The sequence below is a fragment of the Piliocolobus tephrosceles genome, chromosome 17 (genome assembly GCF_002776525.5).
Source record: "Piliocolobus tephrosceles isolate RC106 chromosome 17, ASM277652v3, whole genome shotgun sequence".
Classification (NCBI taxonomy): Eukaryota; Metazoa; Chordata; class Mammalia; order Primates; family Cercopithecidae; genus Piliocolobus; species Piliocolobus tephrosceles.
Genome location: NC_045450.1, coordinates 74104282 through 74126034, shown reverse-complemented (window position 1 = coordinate 74126034; position 21753 = coordinate 74104282). Strand labels below are relative to the sequence as shown.

The window sequence follows — 21753 nt, the reverse complement described above, 5'->3', positions numbered from 1 at the left end:
CTCCTGACCTCGTGATCCGCCCGTCTCGGCCTCCCAAAGTGCTGGGATTACAGGCTTGAGCCACCGCGCCCGGCCTCTTTCTTTCTTTCTTTCTTTCTTTCTTTTTTTTTTTTTTTAAGACAGTTTTGCTCTTGTCACCTAGACTGGAGTGCAATGGCGTAATCTCAGCTCACCACAACCTCCACCTCCTGGGTTCAAACGATTCTCCTGCCTCAGCCTCCCTAGTAGCTGGGATTACAGGCATGCACCACCACGCCCGGCTAATTTTGTACTTTTAATAGAGACGAGGTTTCTCCATGTTGGTCAGGCTGGTCTCGAACTCCCAACCTTAGGTGATCCGCCTGCCTCAGCCTCCCAGAATGCTGGGATTACAGACATAAGCCACTGTGCCCGGCCAGGAAACAAGATTTTTAATGGCAGTCTTGCAAGATCGGGTGCCTGGTAGGCAGGCACACCCGCAGCAGTCACAGCAGGTAGCTTATCTCCCAGCATGCAAGTCACTCCCCCAGTTCCTCTTTGGTTGGGTACTATGGGATTGCAGTCTTCCCGGAGGTCGCCTGAGTTTCGTTATCCCCCTTATAAGGTTGTACCCCGTCCCCTTACCTGCATAAGTTTTTATTTCCCAGTACTGAAACTTTCTTCCCATTTGTGGGTTGACCCTCCTCTGCATTTTGTTCATTATTTTGGCCTTCCCGGTGTGTGAGCCGTGCGGTTTGTTCCCTCCGCAGGCCGGCCGCCAGTGCGCAGATTGATCACGCCTGGAAAATGGACCTTAAAATGTTTTCTTACACCATCGAAGCACATCTGGGCTGATTCCAGTTTCTGGTGCTTATGAATAAAACAGCTATGAACAACTGAGTGGGGGTTATGGGACCATTTTTGACCTGTAGTAATGGTGGGCTCACATGGCTGAGTCGAGTTAAGTCAGGCGCTGAGTGCCTGCTGCTGCACGTTAGGTGTTTCTGCCTGAAAGCAGCAGGCACCATCTTGTCCTTTTCGGGTTCACTCTGACCATACATCTCATACTTTCTCTGTGCATGTATTTGAAGTTACTGAAAAGGTATATATCAGGAAAGCCGCAGCTCTGCACTAGTCTCTTAAAACCCATCTGTGTGCTCCTGTCCTCACTGGGTTTCGTGAAAGGAATGTACAGCCGCCGTTGTGTGGGAAGTAGGGAAAAGACAGACCTGACCCTGAGACAGGCTGGTGTGACTGCCGTTTGGAGCCCAGGCTAATGGTGCTAGTTAGTCAGCCAGTGTCGGGGGCAGACGCCCATCGTCAGTGGCTCCCCTGTGGACCCTCCCCCTCAGCCTAACGCGAGTGAAAATCATCGTTTGCATACGGTCATGATTGAAAAAGTGCTTTGGCTAACAGCGTTTTGAGACCAAGGCCGGTGTAGGGACCAGTCTTTGCTAACATGGACTCCTGGGCTCTGCGGGTGTTGGGAGGGAGCTGAGGGGCCTGAGCTCACAGCTGTGAAACCAGATTGGCCCTTGGTTGTCTGAAGGAGCAGGCGGTGTGGGGCAGCCACAGGCCTCATGGTTTTTCTTTGCTGTCAGTTGGAGTTAGTCAGTGTGGATAAAAAGAATTGCTCATCTTAGCGGACTGAAGACTATGGTTAGCAATTGTGGATCTCCTGATTGAAAAAAGTGATAATTGATGTGCCCTGATATGAAGAAAGAAAAACAGAAAAAGTGATTAAGGTGGGAGTGAATTAAACATTCGTAGAGTTGTGTAGGTCACAGTCTCCTAAAACTTGTGATTCTCTTAGGAGAGAAAAGAGAGATTCTGTAAAAAAACATTAGCAATCTTGAACTTCCGTTCCTTTCCAAAAATAAGCATCAGGTCTGCCCAGCTTACTTCCCAGGGAGGCTGTCATTCTGTTTCGGACGGTGCTTGTGGCCCTGACTGTTTGTTGAGAGCCTGCATAAAGCAGCTGTCATGCAGCAAAGCAAGGGGAGAGCTGATGACGTTGGAAGAACTGGGGTGCGATTGGGTCCGCGTGAATATCGTGTTATTACTTGACAATGGTTTGGATATTTATTCTTAGACAGGGTCTCAGTCCCTTGCCCAGGTGGAGTGCAGTGGTGCCATCCTAACTCACTGCAGCCTTGGGCTTCTGTGCTGACGTGATCCTCCCACCTCGGCCTCTTAAAGTTCTGGGATTATAGGTTTGCCCTGGAACTTTCTTCTTATGTAACTGTAACTTTTTACCCATTGATTGTATTAAATAATTTTCTTTCCCTATCCCTAATGTGGCAGCTAGCCCATTAAAGGAGTTGGTTAGAGTAAGGAGTCTAGAGTAGTAAGAGAAATTTAAAACCTTGCATTGCTCCACCATTCGGAGAGAACTGCCATTAGTATTAAAAATATCTCCTGGTTTTTCTAACACAGAATGCGTGTAGCAGACGTCCTCAGCATCTGATATTATCATCTTGTCCTGTTGCCATTTCTGTAGGTAGAAGCATCTCCCTGTTGTTTTACCTGGATTATGGTTTTGGTTGTGCCTACGTGCCGACCCTCACCCCCACCTCCAGACATGGACGAGTGATGGTCCCATCCCTGATTCCCTGGTCCCATCATCACACACTGACTCTTCCTATCTCCATGGTCTCTGTCTGCACTCGGCCTCCACAGACCTGTTGATTTCTGAGTTGCTGTAGACATGAGCTGACAGAAGTGTCGCCTGGTGCTTGTCTGTTTGACAACGTAGCTTGTTTATAGTTGTGGTGGTGATTTTGATGTGAACATGTATTTTTTTTTTTTTGAGACAGAGTCTCGCTCTGTCGCCCAGGCTGGAGTGCAGTGGCGCGATCTCGGCTCACTACAAGCTCCGCCTCCCAGGTTCACGCCATTCTCCTGCCTCAGCCTCCCGAGTAGCTGGGACTACAGGCGCCCGCCATCTCGCCCGGCTAGTTTTTTGTATTTTTAGTAGAGACAGGGTTTCACCGTGTAGACCAGGATGGTCTCGATCTCCTGACCTCGTGATCCACCCGTCTCGGCCTCCCAAAGTGCTGGGATTACAGGCTTGAGCCACCGCGCCTGGCCGTGAACATGTATTCTAAATGAAGTTTTTTTCATACCTTAGAACATTTCCTTACTCGGGAGGCTGAGGTGGGAGGACCCCTTGGGCCCAGGAGGTCGAGGCTGCAGTGAGCTGTGTTTGCACCACTCCATACCAGCCTGGGCAACACAGTGAGACCCTGTCTCTTAAAAAAAAAAAAAAAATCTGTGATGTTTATTCCAAATATTTTAGAGGCTCTGGATTGGTATTGTCTTCCAGAAATAATGGGATCGGTTACTGAGATTTTCTCTTAGTCAGAAAGAAAAGACCTTTAGACCAGAATTTTCTCTTCCCAACTTGCTTTTAATACCCTGCACGACCCTAAGACAACAGAAAACTTAGTTTTGTTTTACTTTAGCTGATTTGGGCCCAGTTTTTTCATATATATGAAACAGCAGTTGGATTAAAGCAGTAGTTGTCACTGGCGTGTTTTCCCCTTTTGCCGATATCATCTGGAGACATTTTTGGTTGCCAGGATTTGCTGGGTGGCCCTTCTGGCACCTAGGAGACCAATGCTGCTCAATCCCGTTGCGCGCTGAACCCAGATGCCAGTGGCACTGAGCGTGCGAATTGTTTGACTCACGGCGCTTTGAGCACCCTCAGGACTCGGGGGGTCGATGCTGGGGTTCCTTGCTGGCTTCCTGCTGCTGATACTCTTCCCCTCTCTGAGCTGTTTTACGGAAAGCTTCGTGGCACACTTGCTGCTTTTCACTGAAACCAGGCTGCTTATTCACATTTATTTTTATTGATGGATTGATTGAGGCTGGAGTGCAGTGGTGTGAGTAGCTCTGGTCCCAGGAACACGCCACCATGCCCGGCTAATTTTTTGGATTTTTTGTAGAGATGGGGACTCACTGTGTTGCCTAGACTGGTCTCCAACTTCTGGGCTCAAGCAGTCCGCCTGCCTCAGCTTCCTGAAGTGCTGGGATTACAGGCGTGAGTCCGCACACCCAGCACACATTTATTTTTAATGGTCCTTGAGGTTAATGGTAGCTTTGAACAATCCTGTCCAGGAGAGTAAGGACGGAAAAACCTCACTCCATCTTTGCAAAACACATATGTCATGAGTGTTGCTCAGGAAACACACGATTCTCTTGGATGCTAAGTGCAGAGCTGGGGAACCTGCACCAGCAAGCCCTGTCCTGGGAGCTGCCTTCAATCCTGTCTGTGCTTCCCTCCCTGGTTCTGTACACGGAAGTGTGTGGAGTTGGAGGAGAGCCTGATGTTTGGATGTTACTGAAGTAACATGGGTGTGGATTTTTTTTTTCTTCCCCCATTTAGACTGGTTTGTTTTACTCTTGGAGCCCCCAGAGCTCTTCAGGGAGATTATATAGTTTTGTTCAGCTGCTTTTTTTTTTTCTTAAAAGACGAGTCTTGCTCTGTCACACAGGCTGGAGTGCAGTGGCACGATCTTGGCTCACTGCAACCTTCGCCTCCCGGATTCAAGTGATTCACCTGCCCCAGCCTCCCAAGTAGTTTGGGTTACAGGCACATGCCACTACACCTGGCTAATTTTTGTATTTTCAGTAGAGAGGGGTTTTGCCCTGTTGGCCAGGCTGGTCTTGAACTCATGACCTCAAGTGATCCACCCACCTCAGCCTCCCAAAGTGCTGGGATTACAGGCGTGAGCCACCGTCCACGACCTTATTCAGCTTTTTAAAAAAATGGTACTGCAGTATAATCTTTCCTCTTAAAATACTCAGTGGAAATGAAAACCACCTTATCTTGTTTTGTACCTTTTGTGTAGTTTACAACTTAATATGCTTCTTAAACTTAAAATTAGCCTTTTAAGGTAGGGCACGGTGGCTCATGCCTGTAATCCCAACACTTTGGGAGGCCGAGGTGGGTGGATCACCTGAGGTCAGGAGTTCAAGACCAGCCGGGCGTGGTGGTGGGTGCCTATAATCCCAGCTACTCGGGAGACTGAGGCAGGAGAATCGCTTGAACCCTGGAGGGGAGGTGGAGGCTGCAGTGAGCTGAGATTGCACCACTGCACTCCAGCCTGGAGGACAAGAGCGAAACTCTGTCTCAAAAAAGAAAAAACCTTTTAAAAAACTTACCTTATTGGTAATGTTTTGTTTGTATGGCAAGACTACCCACTTGGTTTATTTGGTTTCTTATGTATGAAAAGCTCCAGAGCCTCTAAAATCTGGTTTTATGGTGATTTCACAAGATTGTATCAGTGTCATTTGCTCTGTTTTTGTATTGGACTTTGGATTTACCTTTAAGTTCTTGCAATTGCTGCATTTTGATGTGAAAGTATTTGATGAATGACGATAAGTTTTGGCCTTGGCACGGTGACTAAGAGCTGAGCAGTGGGTTATGGGAGAGGAAGGGAGATGGAATAAACAGTGTGGACCAAATGGAGGGAGACGAGAGCTATGAAAGAACTGAGGCTGAAATTATTATTGACATGAGCTAATTTCACTCTCTTGTTTCAGAATATACTCAGCCCTGCTTTGGGACACACCTCCATTGGATTTAAAAGACAGTCCTCATCAGCACTGACTTTCAGCTATGGAATCGGTAAATATTCACTGCATTCTCTATCAGTTTATGTTATTGTCATTGGTTTGGAAAAATAAGTGTCAAAATAATGCATGAGTGTCCAGGCTGGTGTTCTTGGACTTGATAGAGTTTTGTCGAAATGTTTTGAATTTTGTTCTGGATTTCACTTAGTGTTTTCCGAGTGGTAACAGGTGAGCTTTTTTGGATTAATGAATGGGATCCTTGGTGTCACAGTGAGAAGAAATCTGCTGAAAAATTAAATAGGTTGTTAATAGCCTGTAAAAGTTTGTTTCCTCTCGTCTTTCTTTAATTTTCTTCATCCTAGGATGGGCTGGAGATGACCGAGATCCCCCCATGCTGTGTGTTGTGTGCTCTGCGCATGTCGTGTTAACTAACAGTTTGCATGAGGATTCTGTGTCCTGGGAGCTGTTCTGCTCTTGTTGGATCCTGGTGGTCTCACCAGGTTGTCCTGTGCTTCTGGGCACAGTGTTGCTGCAGAGCCCTCTAGATGCTATTCTGGCTTTTCCTCGGAGCTGGAGGCCAGTGTGTGTGGTAGGCAGGTACAGAGTGGAAGCCTGGCTCGCCAGCCCTGACTCCTTGCCTCCTCCTGGGTGTGACAGGCATGTTTTTTGAGAAGAGGGGCAGCAGTCTCCATAAAGACTTTGGCCTTAGCTCTGACCAAGCACGTGGTGCTGTAGGGCAGAGTCCTCCCTTCTTCGGGAGACGCGTGGTGACTGGCAGGTTATTTTCTCTGATATGTGGGTTGACAGCAGTTGAAGAGAAAACTTGGCTAATTTAAATTTTCGTATTTTGGCCAGGTGTGAGTCAGGGTTTTAAAGTGAACAGTCCAAAAATACATGATCTGTTTTGTGTTGTTACTCCTAGCAAACATGAAAGAACCTTTCCTGCAGCTTGTTTCGAGAGCTTCGCAGTTCGGTGTATCCGTCCTTAATCTCCGTCACCTAGAGTCAGGCCACTTTAAGATACATCTGACTGCTTTCTTTCATATGACTGAATTCTTTCCTTGGAAATGGAGGTGAGGTTTGAAGGAAAGGGAATCATCTGAGATATCCCTGAAAATAGGTCTAGAATTGTCTTCTCTTAATCTGCGGGATGGTTCGCAGTTAGAAGGAAGCCAGCCTGGGTAGTGGGCGTGTTTGTGGGTCCAGTGAGATGTTTTTGAAGATCTGGAGGTGGACTGAGCCCGGCTGTGATCAAAGGGGTGCCATGGAGGGGCCAAGTACACGGGAAAAGGGGGGCAGCGATGAGGGAGCACCCCACACCCCAGGGTCTGAGCTGTGCTTCCTCGTGAAAAGGATACTGCTGACCTTAATGGATGACAAGGAAAAGCAAAATGCTGCATTTTCTTTCTTTTCTTAAAAAAAAATTTTTTTTTTTTTTTGTAGAGACAGAGTCTCGTTGTGTTGTCCAGGCCTGTCTTGAACCCCTGCCCTCAAGCAGTCCTCCTGCCTTAGCCTCCCAAAGTGCTGGGATTACAGGTATGAGACACCACACCTGGCCAAAATGCTGCTTACTAGTGTGAAAAATAAAATTATTAGTAAACAATTAGTGGCCAGGCACGGTGGCTCACGCCTGTAATCCCAGCTCTTTGAGATGTGAAGGTGGGTGAATCACTTGAGGCCAAGAGTTCGAGACCAGCCTGGCCAATATGGTGAAACCCCATCTCTATTAAAAATGTAGATAGTAGCCGGACATGGTGGCGAATGCCTGTCATCCCAGCTAGTTGGGTGGCTGAGGCAGGAGCATTGCTTGAACTGGGAGGTGGAGGTTTCATTGAGCCAAGATCACAGCACTGCACTCCAGCCTGGGCGACAGAGCAAGACTCTGTTTCTGGGGGGGAAAAAAAAATTATCGATGGATTCAGAATACATGCTTCTCTGATTACAGGGGAACAAGCTGTCAGCAACTCTGCTGACAGGATCTGGAATTGGCCTAAATGTCTGGCACTGTAGTGGATTGAGAAGAATAGATGTACTGCTACTGAGGTTTGATGACGTAGGAAATGTTGGCATTTGTGACCATGCCACAGTAATAATCTAAGGTGTTTCATGCCATTTGTCACTTTTATGAACTATAAATACTCAGTTATTGAATTTTGTTTTTGTTTGTCTGTGGTAATTAGATTGAATAAGACGAAGGCCCTTAGCATGAGGTCTGTTTTGGCCACCAGGGAGACTGCAGTGTTGCTACAGAGAGGCCCTCCTGAGCAGAGATTGGGCGCAGTGTGGCCATTGGTGCCGTGACCCACATGGGCATGGGAGGACCTCCTGAGGACCACGCTGAGGCTTGTTCTCCATTGTTTTTTTTGTTTTTGTTTTTGTTTTGTTTTTTTTTGAGACGGAGTCTAGGTCTGTTGCCCAGGGCCTGGAGTGTAGTGGTGCCATCTCGGCTCACTGCAACTCCACCTTCCAGATTCAAGAGATTCTCCTGCCTCAGCCTCCTGAGTAGCTGGGATTACAGGTGCTTGCCACCATGACCAGCTAATTTCTGTATTTTTAGTAGAGATAGGGTTTCACTGTTGGCCAGACTGGTCTTGAATGCCTGTTTGCCATTGTTTTATCTGGCATTAAAATGCAGGGTTTGAAAAAGAGAATAGCTGGCCAGTTGCAGTGGCTCCCGCCTGTAATCCCAGCACTTTGGGAGGATGGGGTGGGTAGATCACTTGAGCTCAGGAGTGCGAGACCAGCCTGAGTAACATGACGAGACCCCCCCGTCTCTACAAAAAATACAAAAATTAGCCAGGCATGGTGGCATGTGCCTGTGGTCCCAGCTACTTGGAGAGACTGAGCGGGGAGGAAGGATCACTTGAGCCCAGGAGGTTGAGGCTGCAGTGAGCTATGATCGCGCCACTGCACTCCAGCCTGGGCCACAGGGTGAGACCGTGTCTCAAATAAAGAAAGAAGAAGAATTTTCCAGGTTCTCTAATATTTTTCATTGGTATTTGTGTCATTCTTGTATTTCACTTTGATGACTTGAGGTGGAATGTGAGCAGTTTAGATGAGATCTGCAGTCGCTTCTTCAGTATGCGGTGCTGTGCTCTTTTCTCCCGTCGGGCATGACTTAGGGGCCCAGCTTGGATGGATTCTAGGCTGGTCCTGCCCTGAGATGGGGCCAGATGTGGCCGCAGTGACACAGGGTCCCGGACAGCCTGTGTGTGCTGGTCTGGCTGGTACTGGCTCTGTGGCCCTGGCCCCTCCCTTCCACTCTCCAAGCCTCAGTCTCCTACCCAGGACAGTGGTCACGGTCATACCTACTGTAAAGACTTCTTTAGAGATTAAATAACACTTTACAGAAATAAAACTGCATGAAAATAGAGGCTTTAAAACAATTTGAGTTTGTTAATTGTTTCTCCAGTATAAAAGTTGTTGAAGCTGACATCTTTCTTGGCAAAACAGAACGGTCAGTCCTCTCAGGCGGTGAGGCTGCGTGGCCCCCAATGAGCCCAGCATGCGGTGTCCAGTGAGTGTGGCCTTGAACGACAGCAGGCTGCTGACCCTCACAACATGTAGATGCTCCATTTATGCTTGCTGTGAAATGGGACTTTGGCATTACGTTTCCAAAACGTTGGGGTTTGAAAGTGGTTTGTTAATGATAGCAGAGGCAGTGTTGTTCATATGAAAGGAGGCTTGAACTTAATGTTGTACATTTTTAATTGACATCTGTGTTTAAGATAGAAAAGTAATCAAGTTCTGTCTTGCTGAAATGTTGAACTTTTTTTTTTTAATTTTATACTTTATTTGATATATTTGACGATCAGCGATTAGTTCTCATCCACATTGACTGTAGATTTTTGAAAGTGGTAACAGGTACATAGGTAACCAAAGTATAGAGCTTGTTTGGTGACTCTTCATCCTCATTCTGTTTTCTGGACAGCCACACACGGGTTCGGTGTGGGACATTCCTCATTCCTTTGGCCCAGACAGCTTTGTTGAGCCTGTATCAATGCGCACATCTGGAGTTCCCATCTCCTTCGTGGCGAATTTCCGAATCTCTCTGAGTGCCCGAGGGGCGCGCTTCCTGAAGCCCACTCCGTGGGTGCGCTTGTGAATGCTGATGGTGTATTCTCGGGTCACCACCTCGTTGATGGTAGAACAGCCCTTTTTCTTCTCGCCACCCTTCTTTGCGGGAGCCATTCTGCCGGGTCCAAGTTGGAAAGCTGAAATGTTGAACTTGTAAGGCAGGTACGATCGTACGCCTCAGTGTCCCCGAGTGCGCAGTCTGAGCAGCTGTGCCTACGGCCCCTGTCCTGGAGGGTGTGCAGGCCCATGGTGGTGGCTGGGCTGGAAGTCTGCTCAGCCAGAGCCAAGCCCCCTCTGCTTGCTGTTGGAGTGCTGGGGTCCCTGTCTGGGTGGCCAGGTTGGAGGTAGGGAGGGGCAGGGCCGCTGTCTTTGTGCCGCCCTCCTGCCTCCCCCCAGTCTGGCCTTGAAAGCAGAGAGAGGCTCTTCCTGGGCAGGCCCCTCTCCACCCTAGGGCATGGTGGGGGTGCAGAGTCTCCCTGGCATCCTCACCCCCCGGGGTGCTCATCGGCTGTGAGATGCCATTCCTGGTGCACTTTCGGGCTTGTTCCTGCCGCGGAATGCTCCAGGAGTTCTTGGGGTTGCGGACGGCCACAGGACTCGACTTGCAGACCTGTGAGAGATGTGTAGGTGCGGATGGGAGTTCATTTCCATTTTCAACTCAGTTTTTGCTGGGATTTAGAAACAGATAACACCATACTTCCATTATTATCAAAGACATATGCGTGATAATTATGCCAAGGTAAATAACTGCATTGTTTAGTAGAATGAGTCTTTATTTTAGAGTTCTGAGGAATTATCTGTGGCTAGGCTTCTTTAAACTGCAATAACTTACAGAAGATGCAGTGTCATTTAAGTTAGACTTGTTCATGTGAAAATGGGCACTTGTGGCTGAGTGCCCCCCACTCCCTCCCCCCCCCCCCCCCCCCCCCCCTCCCCCCCCCCCCACTCCCTCCCCGCCATGCTCTGGTTGATGGGCGGAGAGTCCCAGGGCCCGGGGGAGGGTTTGGAACGTTGGAGCTTCGCCCACCCCTGTCATCACGCAGAGGGTGTTGGGAGCTCTGGCTGTCAGCACGCTGTTTTCCCGCATGTGTACTTTTAGCTGGAATGTGTCTCTGGGTGCTGGGACCTCTGCTGACCTGTGACCTCTGCTGTCCTCTGACCTCTGCTGACCTGGGAGGTGTGGAGAGGTCCTGCTGGGGAATTGAGAATGGCTTTTCGTTTGTTGGTTATAATATTGCAGTTATTTTATTTCTTTTGTTAAATACGGTGATTCTCATGGGGCCAGTGTTTTATTTTTTAATACCATCAATTTTTACAGCTGGCTTAAGGGAGTTTTTTCCTCTATGTTTTTATATCTGAGGGTGAAAGACATTTTGCTTGTATCTAGCATAAGAGTACTCAGTAAGTTCTGTTTAAATTGAAGTGAGCTTTATGGATGCAAAAACACCAATGTACCTTATTCCTGTACCTTTTTCCTGTCCCGCTTGTTTCTTCCCAAATATAATTGGGTTCCTGTAGCAAATGGAGTAAGGACTCTGCGTGCCTTCACACATGTCATTGTCACTAGAAGGCCCATTTACAACTTGCTTAGATTTTTGGTGGGAAGAAGATGAAGGTGGGAGGAAGGAGATGGAGGGTCCAGTGTGGCCTGAGCACCCCAGTGCCTGGCTGAGGGGGAGGCATGGGACCTGACAAGGAGACTCTGGGAGGCATCTTCGTTACTGGCCATTGAATTCCTCAAGTTCTGCTGAGAATTCTAGTCTCTTTTTCCCCACTCCAGAATAAGGATCTTAATTATTTATTTGTGTTGTCCATTGGGAAAAATAATTTGGGATATGCTTACTGTCAACAAGGGGATAGTGGTGGGTTCTAAGTGTAAGTAAACTGGCCGGGCACCATGAGACTGTGTCTGTAATCCCAGCACTCTGGGAGGCTGAGGTGGGAGGAGCGCCTGAGATCGGGAGTTCGAGACCAGCCTGGGCAACGTGGCAAGACCCTGTCTCTCCAAAAAATACAAAAATTAGCCAGGCATGGTGTGCATGCCTATCGTCCTAGCTACTCAGGAGGCTGAGGTGGGAGGTTCACTTGAGCTCGGGAGGCAGAGGTTGTAGTGAGCTATGATCACACCACTGCACTCCAGCTCTAGGTAACAGGAGGATTAGAAGAAAAAAAAAAAAGGAAGAAATATAGACCCTCTCAACAGCAAGATGTGTAGTGCCTGGCCCAGCCAGGGCAGCCTGCTCCTCTTCAGGGGCAGTTGAGATTTCCTGCCGCTTGTGTGCAGGGATTTTGAAGGCAATGCTGGCTGCTGGCACAGGGCTGCAAGTTTGAAAAAGAAGTAGAGCAAAAAGGTCCCTGGGCCTCCGTGGTGGCACCAGCACGCACGAGAAGGGACGTGGTGGAGGGCACTGTTGTGGAGGCGTGGCCCTGGATGTGGACAGCCAGTGTGGGACCCAAGCCCCTGTGCTGCTGCGGAAGGTCCTGCCTCCTGCCCTGGCCGCCCCTCTCTCTGCAGGCAGCTTTCATGAAAGTGCCGGTGGAGGCCGGGCAGCCTGAACGTGTTGACTTTGGCAGCAGAAGCTGCCCGGTTCTGCTTACTCTGTGGCCCAGTACATAAGGCTCTGTGTAGAACACGTGCTCACGCACATGTGGTTTCTGTCTTGCCCTGGCCATGGTTGGCCGCTCCCCACCCCCTTCTGTGAAGCTTCCCATGTTCTCAGAGGGCTCTTTGCCTGGGCATGGGAAAGAGGGAAATGAGAAGCCAGGGTTCTTTGTCAATCTAAGGATGCTTTTAAAGCTTTTGGTGTTTGTTGACATTTTGCTGCTAAATGGATGATTTGTTTATTAGGAAAAATAAAACTGGGATTCTCGTTCATATCTGATGGTGTCAGCACATCAGCAGGATAGCAGCTGCTTTAGGGACCTGCGTGTGTCTGGAGGGCAGAACCAGAGCAGTAAGCAGAGGGCAGAGGGTGGCCTTTGTAGCCCGGGGCAGGTGTTTCCCCTCCGTGGCTCTGTGGGGTTCCTGATGGCTTTGGCTCTGCTGGGTGTCTTAGTCTGTTCTGAGGACCGAGACTGTCACTCCCACCACCCACCACCGGTGTCCATGAGTCTTTTTCTGTTTTTTCTCTCCATTTCCTGGGTACAGTCAGCCTTTGTTTAAAATTTATTGTTGCTTGTTTTTTGTTAGTGGGAACAAAGTTTCTAAATATCGAATCCTGGTGGCTTACTAACTACAGCTTTTGGGGATGGGCTTGGTGATGATTTTATGAGGCTTTAGGTGATGCTCAAAGGGCTGTACCCACTGGGTTGGCATCTGTGAGGTATCTGTTCCGTGTTAAATTCTGCCCTGTAGCTGCAGCAACCGTGTTTTAAATTTAGATTGAAATGAAGAAGTGAGCTGAAAGATGCCAGTTTAGATGTGATCAGATTTTGTTAAAAGAAATCCTATAAAATGCCAGGATATTTTGGCCTAGTAGTACTGTATTCTAAACTTCAGTGTTATAAATGGAAACTTTTAGTAACACAACAACCAGTTTTCGCGTGTGTGTGTGTGTGTGTGTGTGTGTGTATGTGTGTGTTCTGGTACAGACAGGATCTTGCTATGTTGCTCAGACTGGCCTGGAACTCCTGGCCTTAAGCAGTCCTCCTGCCGGTGCCTCCCAAAGCTGTGTGACTGCAGGTGTGAGCCGTGGCACCCAGCCTTTGCTGCTCTTTTGAGAAGCTGGCTGTCTCGCTCATCTCCCTCTTGCTCATCTTGCTCCTGTATGTTTTTATGCTCTGGGCAGGGCCGTGACATGCACAAGACGACCCACGGGAAACCCTGGCTGCAACCCACGGAGAAAGAGTGGACTAAGGATGGGGAACGCCTTCTCACCCCACCGCTGTTGATAGGTGGATCTTGAATAGAGTTGTGTTGGTCCAGCTGGGGGTGCTGGAGCCTGGGGGTGTTTGAGCTTTGTTGTAGCCCTCGTGATTTATTCTAACACCAGGACTTGGACTGAGTCCTGTGGAGACGGGTGGAATTGCCGAGGGAAGCTGTCTTCAGGTGTGTGAGCTTGTCTCGTTTTCTCGGGTGATCGGCTTCACCTAAAAAATCTGTTTTCTGCTCTTGAAGGGGCTTGCTGGCCTGGGCCCCCAGCTTCCCTTGGCTGCTCTGGCCTTTGTGCAAGTGGCTGTTCTGAATTCTCTGCTGTGGCTGTGGCTCTTTTCAGTTTTGCTCTCAGAGGCAGGGTTGGGGCCGCCTTTCCTGTATTCCTCCTGCTTTTAGAAACTGCACCCCACAGCGGCCTGTTCAGTTGTATTTCCCAGTAACTCCTAAGGTCTGTGGGAGGTACATGCTGTGCTAGATACTTTCACTTATGTCCTCTTCTTTTCCTACAGAATCCCAGAAAATTGCATTTTCCTTATTTTTATTACAGGCGGAATCTAGGTCTCAAAAGATGTTTAGGAAGTAGGGTTTGAATTCAGGATTCCACGGCTGATCAGTGGAGTGAATGAGTGAGTGAGTGCAGGGATCCTGCTCCACCATGCTGAGGCCAGAGGCGGATGTATTGGTGCTGGACTCTAGGGAGGGTGGCGGGGGGTGCGAGGAGGGGCTACTGTAGCCGTGGGCACGGCTGGGGCGTCTTTAATGCTCATACCGAGGGTATGACTGTGCGTGGGGCAGTGCTCACGCTCATCAGCCTGGGCACCAGCTGTTACGCTCCTTCCAGATGCAGCGGGCCTGCGGCGTGCCCCAGCGGGGTGAGGGAATCTGGGCCCCACTTGCCACCGTGCTCGGGGTCAAGGTGAGGCCGTTTCTAACGGCCTGTGTACCTGTCATCCTCTTCCTCCTCTGCCCAGGCACCTGGGTGCCGCTGCTGGCCTTTCTGTGCATCAAACCTGGTGGTTTTGCCAGCTTCATGCCTCTTTGTCCTGGTCACCATGTCTGTGGTAGCTCAAGGCTGCCACTTCTCTAGAGTGGAGAACTGGCGTCGGAGGGAACAGCGCTGGTGTGAGCCCTCTTGGAGTCTGTTGGCCAAGCATCTCTATGCATCCAGTGCTTGCCTTCTGGGGCCATGCGCAAGTCCTTCGAGCTGTCTTGGCCTCTCTTTCCCTGGCCAGTGGTCACACATGTGCAGTGGCTTCCCGTTTGAGTCTGGGACCAGCCTGAGGGCGGGGGCAGTACCACTGCGTGGCAGCTGTAGCTGGGGAGTGACCGTAGTGATGTTCCACGCTTCGCTATAGGTGTGTTTGTTCTTTTCTTAAAAATTAATCAGTTTGGCTTTTTGAAGTTAATGAAAGACTGAATTTTACTATGTGGACAAAGGAGTTAATTTTTCTTCGTCTTCTTCTTTTTTTTTGGGAGGGGGAGACAGGATGTGACTCTTTCACCCAGGTGGGAGTGCAGTGGCATGATCACGGCTCATTGCAGCCTCTGCCTCCTGGGCTCAAGCCATCCTCCTGCTTCAGCCTCTCAGCCTTTCAAGTAGCTGGGATTACAGGAGCACACCACCACGCCTGGTTAATTCTCTGTGTGTGTGTGTGTGTGTGTGTGTGTGTGTGTGTGTATGTGTTTGATAGAGACAGCGTCTCGCCGGTCTTGAGTTCAAGACTCAGGCTGGTCTTGAACTCTTGGACTCAAGCAATATGCCTGTCTTGGCCTCCCAAAGTGCTTGGATTGCAGGTGTAAGCCACTTTGCCCGGCCCAGAAGAAGTTAGTTTCTTAGGTGTGTGCGGCTGTCGTGCAACAGTCCTGACGAGGTGGACGTGGTTCCTTTTTGGCTTAGGGCAGGGGCCCTGCTGGCAGGAAGTGCTGGGAAGGGCCCGGGAAGGCAGCTCAGTGTCGCTGGGAAGGCAGCTCAGTCTCGCTGAGGCTTCCAGGTTTTATCTCATTGTCTCTTTCTTTAAAGCTCTGGCCATATCATCTATTAGTCTTTTCTTTTTAATTTTTTTTCTTTTTTCCCGCATGTTCCTTATATGAAAATATGAGTCTTTTTCTGTCAGTCCTCTTCAGTCCTTTCCTTAAGATGCTGATGTTCCTTGTGTGCCTTCTTAGGTCGTTCTTTTCTGTCTGTGTGTTCTGTTCTTTTTCTTTTTGAGATGGAGTTTCACTCGTGTTGCCCAGGCTGGAGTGCAGTGGTGCATTTCAGTTCACTGCACCCTCTACCTCCTGGGTTCAAGGGATTCTCCAGCCTCAGCCTTCCGAGTCCGTGGGATTATAGGCGCCTGCCACCATGCTTGGCTAATTTTTTGTGTTTTTAGTAGAGACAGGGTTTCACCATGTTGGCCAGGCTGGTCTCGAACTCCTGACCTCAGGTCATCTGCGCCCCCTTCCCTTGGCCTTCCAGAGTGCTGGGGTTATGAGCGCGAGCCACCGGGCCCGGCCTGATGTTCTTAATGTTGCTGATTTGTCTCCTGTTCCCTTTTCCTTTTCCTCTTCCATATTCCACAGCTGTCCTTTCTGCTGCCTCTGGGAGGGGACCCTGTCCTGGACACAAGGCTTTGTCCTGTGCTGTGGGTCATGCTTGGTGGGATCACTTATCAGCGCGAGGGAGGCACTGAGGTCCATCTTCTTCTTCAGAAGTCTGTCCTCCTTCCTTCCTCCAGGCAGACATCGGCATCAGAGTCCTGGTTAACTAAAACCCTGTGTCTGATCTGCTACCCTGTGCTTTCCTTGTCTCTTTTCTGTCCCCACCCAGACCATAAGCACTGGGAGAGCACACCTGTCTTCCTCACTGCAGCCTCTGGTGCCTGCGTGTCTGCGTGCTGACACCAGGCATGGCCGGCGAACATGTTGTCTTGTCACGGTGCATGGTGGCTCCTTTGCCCGTGTGTCCTTCTCAGCAGCTGCTGCTTCTCCTCTAGGACTGACTGCCGCTCTCAGAGAGCGCTGGCTGGTGTTTTGTCGCCCTCAGGAGCGTGGCCGAGGCCGTACTGTGGGTTTCCCGTGCCCATTGTGACCTGGCGGTGAGGGTCTGTGTTTCTGTCAGTGTTGTTGGCCTGAGACATGTCTGTCCCGGAGACCAGCATGTGTGGGTGCCAGCTCTCAGAGAGTCCCTTGCTCACAGCACCAAACCGCTTGCTGTGTTTTTATTATTAAGACGTAGAAAACAAAGGGCATAACCAGACTTAGGACTTTGGTGATTTTTCTGGCTGAAGTTTTTTTTTTTTTTTTTTTTTTTTAAAGATGGAGTCTCACTCTGTCGCCCAGGCTGGAGTGCAGTTATGTGATCTTGGCTCACTGCAACCTCTGCCTTCGGGGTTCAAGCGATTCCCCCGCCTCAGCCTCCCGAGTAGCCAAGATTGCAGGCACGTGCCACCATGCCCAGTAAGTTTTTGTATTTTTAGTAGGGACGGGGCTTTACCATGTTGGCCAGACTGTTCTCGAACTCCTGACGTCAGGTGATCCGCCCGCGTTGGCCTCACAAAATGCTGGGATTGTTCTTGCTGGAGCTTTGCTGGAGGTGAGTTGGGATTGACTGCAGGGCATCCTTTCTGAGGAGTGCTGGGGGAAGATGTGAGGAATTTGAGCCCTGAGCACCAGGGTCTGGCTGGAAGGAGGAACTTCGTGGACAGGCCTTGAGGACACTTTGGTGCATTTTCTGAATTGTCCCTGTGAGAACATGCCTTACCTGCAGCAGTCAGGAAGGCCGATAGGAAAGTTACCTGTAAAGGTGGCATGGTGGCTCAGGCCTATAATCCCAGCACTTTGTGAGACTGAGGCGAGAGGATTGCTGCAACCCAGGAGTTCGAGACCAGCCTGGACAACATAGTGAGAACCCTGTCTCTACTAAAAAAAATAAATGAACCAGGTATGGTGGCGCGTGCCTGTAGTCACAGCTACTTGGGGAAGCTGAGGTGGGAGGATCGCCTGAGCCCAGGAGGTCGAGGCTACAGTGAGCGAAGATCATACCACTGCACTGCTGCCTGTGTGACAGAGCCAGAACTTGTCTCAAAAACAAGCCTGTGTGACTGGAGGAGCTGTTTTGCCAATATACCTTACAGAATACAGTCATGCCGCACGTAACGGCGTTTTGTTCCACAACAGACCGCATACGTGGTACCTCCTTCCATAAGATTATTTATTTATTTATTTATTTTGAGACAGAGTCTTGCTCTGTCGCCCAGTCTGGAGTGCAGCGGCATGATCTCCACTGCAGCCTTGGCCCCACCGTGACACCAGCGTAACTGGTGCGGGTCGTTGTCCTGTGAGAGAGTGTGACAGGGTGTCGGGCTGTGGTGTGGGCCATGGCCCTGGTGGAATAGGAGAGGAGAAGTTACTAGGTGTTTCTTTTTGGAAGTCTGATTTCGGTTTTATTTAAAACTACAAACTACATTTATGGTGGTCTGTGGACATGATGTTGTCCACGAGTTCACTGTACTGTAAAGGAAAGATCGTCAACCACAAGTTAACAGTGTGATTTACTATGATTCTTTTATTGTGTGGTACATTCAGCCTCCAAGTGGCATTTGGATCCATGATGCCTTTCATCCTCAGAATGTCTTTGCGAGGTAGGCGTGGCTGAGCACATGGTCACCTGTGCCTGTCCCTGCCTGTTCTCCAGGCTTCACCTGTGCGCACTCGTAGGAAGGTTGAACGCGTCACTTTGTGGCGTCCAGAGTTTCTCGCCCTCAGGATCCATAGTCGTGACTGCGTCTGTCTTCTCCCGACCCAGGCGTTAGCCTGATGGAGTGCTGGTAACTTTGCCAGTCAACAGTGTTTTCAAAGCCAGCTTTTCCTTCTCTTCCCTTTACCCCATACCCTTCCAACTGATGGCTCATTTTCTGGAGGACACTAGAATAACAAGATAATATTTTGTGGCTATTAATCCTTTAAAAGCAGAGGAAATTTTTCCTAGCAGGAGGCATGATAGGGTTGTGCCTTTTCAGTGTTTTCGGTGAAGGCGATTGTTTTCATGCCCTTTGATGCCAAAGATGTGTTCCTTCCTGCACTTCCGTTTTCCTTAGTTACACAGATGTTGATGTTCTCAGAGTCTTTGCTGGTGATTTAGTGCCTTGGTGAGGGTGGGTAAGAGACTAGAATGGGGCTCTACAGTAGCCCAAACTGGGCTTCCCCTCTCAGCCCCATGCTGCCTGAGGCTGGTGGGTCGAGCCACCTGTGGGCTGTGCCCATGACTATCTGTTGGTGCTGAGAGGACTCCTGGTTCTTCACCAACATGTGCCTGGCTAGCAGCTCACGTGGTGCGGCGTTGGCTCGGAGAGCTTCTTGTAGTTTGGAATTGTAGAACGTGGAAGTTTGCCATGTTCTGAGTCTCTTGCATTCTTTCACCCTATTTTAGTTTTATAATCTTGCTACTTTTTGTGCCCTATAACATAAAGATGTATTTTTGTTTTGCTTTTTTGAGACAAGTCTTGCTCTGTTGACCAGGCTGGAGTGCAGTCATAGCTCACTGCAGCCTCAACTCTTGGGCTGAAACGATGCCCCTTCCTCAGCCTTCCACGTAGCTGGGACTCCAGACGCATGTTAGTTGCCACACCTGCCTAATTTTTTTATTGTTATTTTTTTAGAGGTGGGCTTGCTTCGTTGCCCAGATTGGCCTCCAACTTTTGGGCTCAAGTCATCTTCCTGCCTCAGCCTCTTGAGTAGCTGTGATTAAAGGAACATGCTGTTGTGCTCACCTCAAGAAGCGTTTTGAAACCCCTTCTCCGGGAGCCAGCAGGGCTCCAGTCTCTGTTTGGGGGTGTCCTTTTTTTTTTTTTAAGCGGCTGTCGTTGCCCGGTCGTAGTTGAGCATGTGTCCAGTTGCTTTGTCTGTGGGCTTCCCGGGGGTGCCCTCCCAGAGCATGGGGCCTCGCTTACCATAAACTTCCTCGGGACTTGGGTTCCCTGCTCTGCCCTCACCTGCGTGTGTTCTGCTGCTCCCTGTCCTCAGACGAGATCCAGACGGATGAGCTTCTCCATGATCTTCCATGCGGTGCTGGTGCCAGTCAGGAGGGGAGCGGGCCGCACAGGATTGCTCACAGCATCGGCGTGGCTGGTGTCAGTGAGTGCTCATCACATGCTCCCTGTCCGTGTCTGTGAAGCAGAAGAGAGGGAGGGGATGAGGCCCTGGAGAGTGCGGGGTCCACCTGCCAACAGGAAGTTCTCCGTAGTGTTTTACCTGAAAGCGCGAGTGGTTGATGACATGTCCGTGTGCAGTGATGACAGCAGCATTCCAGGTCACCCGCCACCACACAGCTGAGTGACGGTGGTGGTGTTGGGCACCTCCTAGGGCAGTGCCTACATGGAGCCTGGTGTTGGATGGTGGGGCTGAGGGGACTGGCCGTCCTCTAGAGCTGGAGCCCAGGCGGAAAGGAAGTCTCCACTGAAGGGCTAGGGTGCCCTGCTTTGTTGGGAGCGGTGCAGTGCTGGCTCTAATTGGGCTCCTTCCCCGGGGAGAGCCTGGAGGGTCTGCAGGCCCCACCCCGCCCATCTCATCCCGCGGTGCTGCCCCCCCCCCGCCCACGTCATTCCGCGGAGTCCCCACCTCACCTTATCCCACAGAGCGTCTCCTCACCTCACCCCACAGAGACCGCCTGTGTCACCCGGCAGAGCCCCCGCCCCCTCTCCTAACCTCACAGAGCCACCTCCTTACCTCCTCCCGCCAGTGCTGCCCCCTAACAGTTCACTCAAGGCTTGAACTCCCAGACTTAACCAATCCTCCCACCTCAGCCTCCCGAGTAGCTGGGACTCCACTGGCGTGCGCCACCATACCCAGCCAATTTTTAAATGTTTTTCTAGAGGCCGGGTCTCCCTATCATTCCCAGGATGCTCTTGAACTCTTGGAGTCGAGCGATCTTCTCGCCCCGGTTTCCTCATGTTGGGTACAGGCTGAGCCACTGCCTAAATTTAAATTGATATACTTGCCAATTTAAGTAAGCGCTCGATCCCAGATACCTTATTGTGGCTTCCTAAGGTTAGGAGTTCGTGTTAACTGTACACTGATGTCACTGAGACAAGTCTCATTCTTTCTAGAAAGAACTGATGTAAGTGAAGTGTAGGCACTCAGATATAATTGGCTCCACATTTCGCCTGCCTTTGTTGGAAGGGCTGTCCTTTGATGCAGTGAACTGTAGGTCCTCATCTTTACTCTGAAAGTTACACAGATTCATTGCCTTATGGAAAAATCAGGTTTCCATTAAAGAGGTCCGTGGACAGAGGGCAAAACTTGGTGGAGTCTCTCAGGGCTGCCGTGAGAAATCACCACAGACCAGGAACTTCAACAGCAAGGATTTGTTCTCCCACGGCTCTGAGACCAGGCTGTCTGCAGGGCGGGTTCCTTCTGGGGTGCTGTTGGTGGGGGTAGGGGGTATCTGCTCCAGGCCCCTCTCCAGGTTCTGGGGGATGGGGGCAATCTCTGGTGTGCCCGGGCTTGTGGGCACGTCACCACGATCTCTGCCTCCGTCTTCACACAGCGTTCTCCCTGCGTGCACATCTCAGTGTCCACACCCGCCCTTTCTAGAAGGAAACTAGTCCTGTGGGATGAGGGCCCACCCTAGTGATCTCGCCTTGATCATCGGCAAAGACGCTGTTTCCCAGGAAGGCCATCGTCTGTGTTGTTGGGGGGCTAGAACTTCAACATATCATTTTTGAGGGACACATTTCAACTCACAACGCCAGTAAATAAAGTATAGAGAAGAAAGTAAAAATCGCGTGTAATCCTACCACCCAAGATAAAACATCTAAATCTACAATGTTGGATATATTACATACTTTTTACAAAAAAAGGATTACTGTGTATATAAAATTTCATATTCTACGTGTTAAAGCTTGGCATTAATTTCCCATTATCCCAACATCATGTTTAGTGGCTGCATAATCAAGAGACAAGTTTAATGTCAGACGCAGTGGCTCATGCTGTAATCCTAGCACTTTGGGAGGCCAAGGAGGGCGGATCACAAGGTCAGGAGTTCGAGACTAGCCTGGCTAACATGGTGAAACCCTGTCTCTACTAAAAATAAAAATGTTAGCCAGGTGTGGTGGCGGCCCTCTTGGGAGGCTGAGGCAGGAGAATTGATTGAACTCGGGAGGCGGAGGTTGCAGTGAGTCAAGATCCAGCCATTGCACTCCAGCCTGAGCGACAGAGCAAGACTCTGTCTGGGGAGGGGGAGGGCGTGGGGGAAAGAGAGAAATGTATAATGTTACTGAGAGGCCGGG

At 49.9% G+C, this 21753-nt stretch overlaps 1 protein-coding gene and 1 pseudogene across 8 annotated transcripts in view; one reads left to right on the top strand and one right to left on the bottom strand.

The window, feature by feature from the left end:
- ANKRD11 (ankyrin repeat domain 11) overlaps positions 1 to 21753 on the top strand; it is a 224209-nt gene that overhangs the window by 73643 nt on the left and 128813 nt on the right. For all 8 annotated transcript variants that reach the window (XM_023228899.2, XM_023228898.2, XM_023228892.2 and 5 more), the window contains exon 2: positions 5506 to 5590. The gene's annotated coding sequence lies outside the window, so the exon portion shown is untranslated. The remainder of the gene's footprint in view (positions 1 to 5505; positions 5591 to 21753) is intronic.
- Positions 9347 to 9749, bottom strand: LOC111553845 (annotated as a pseudogene).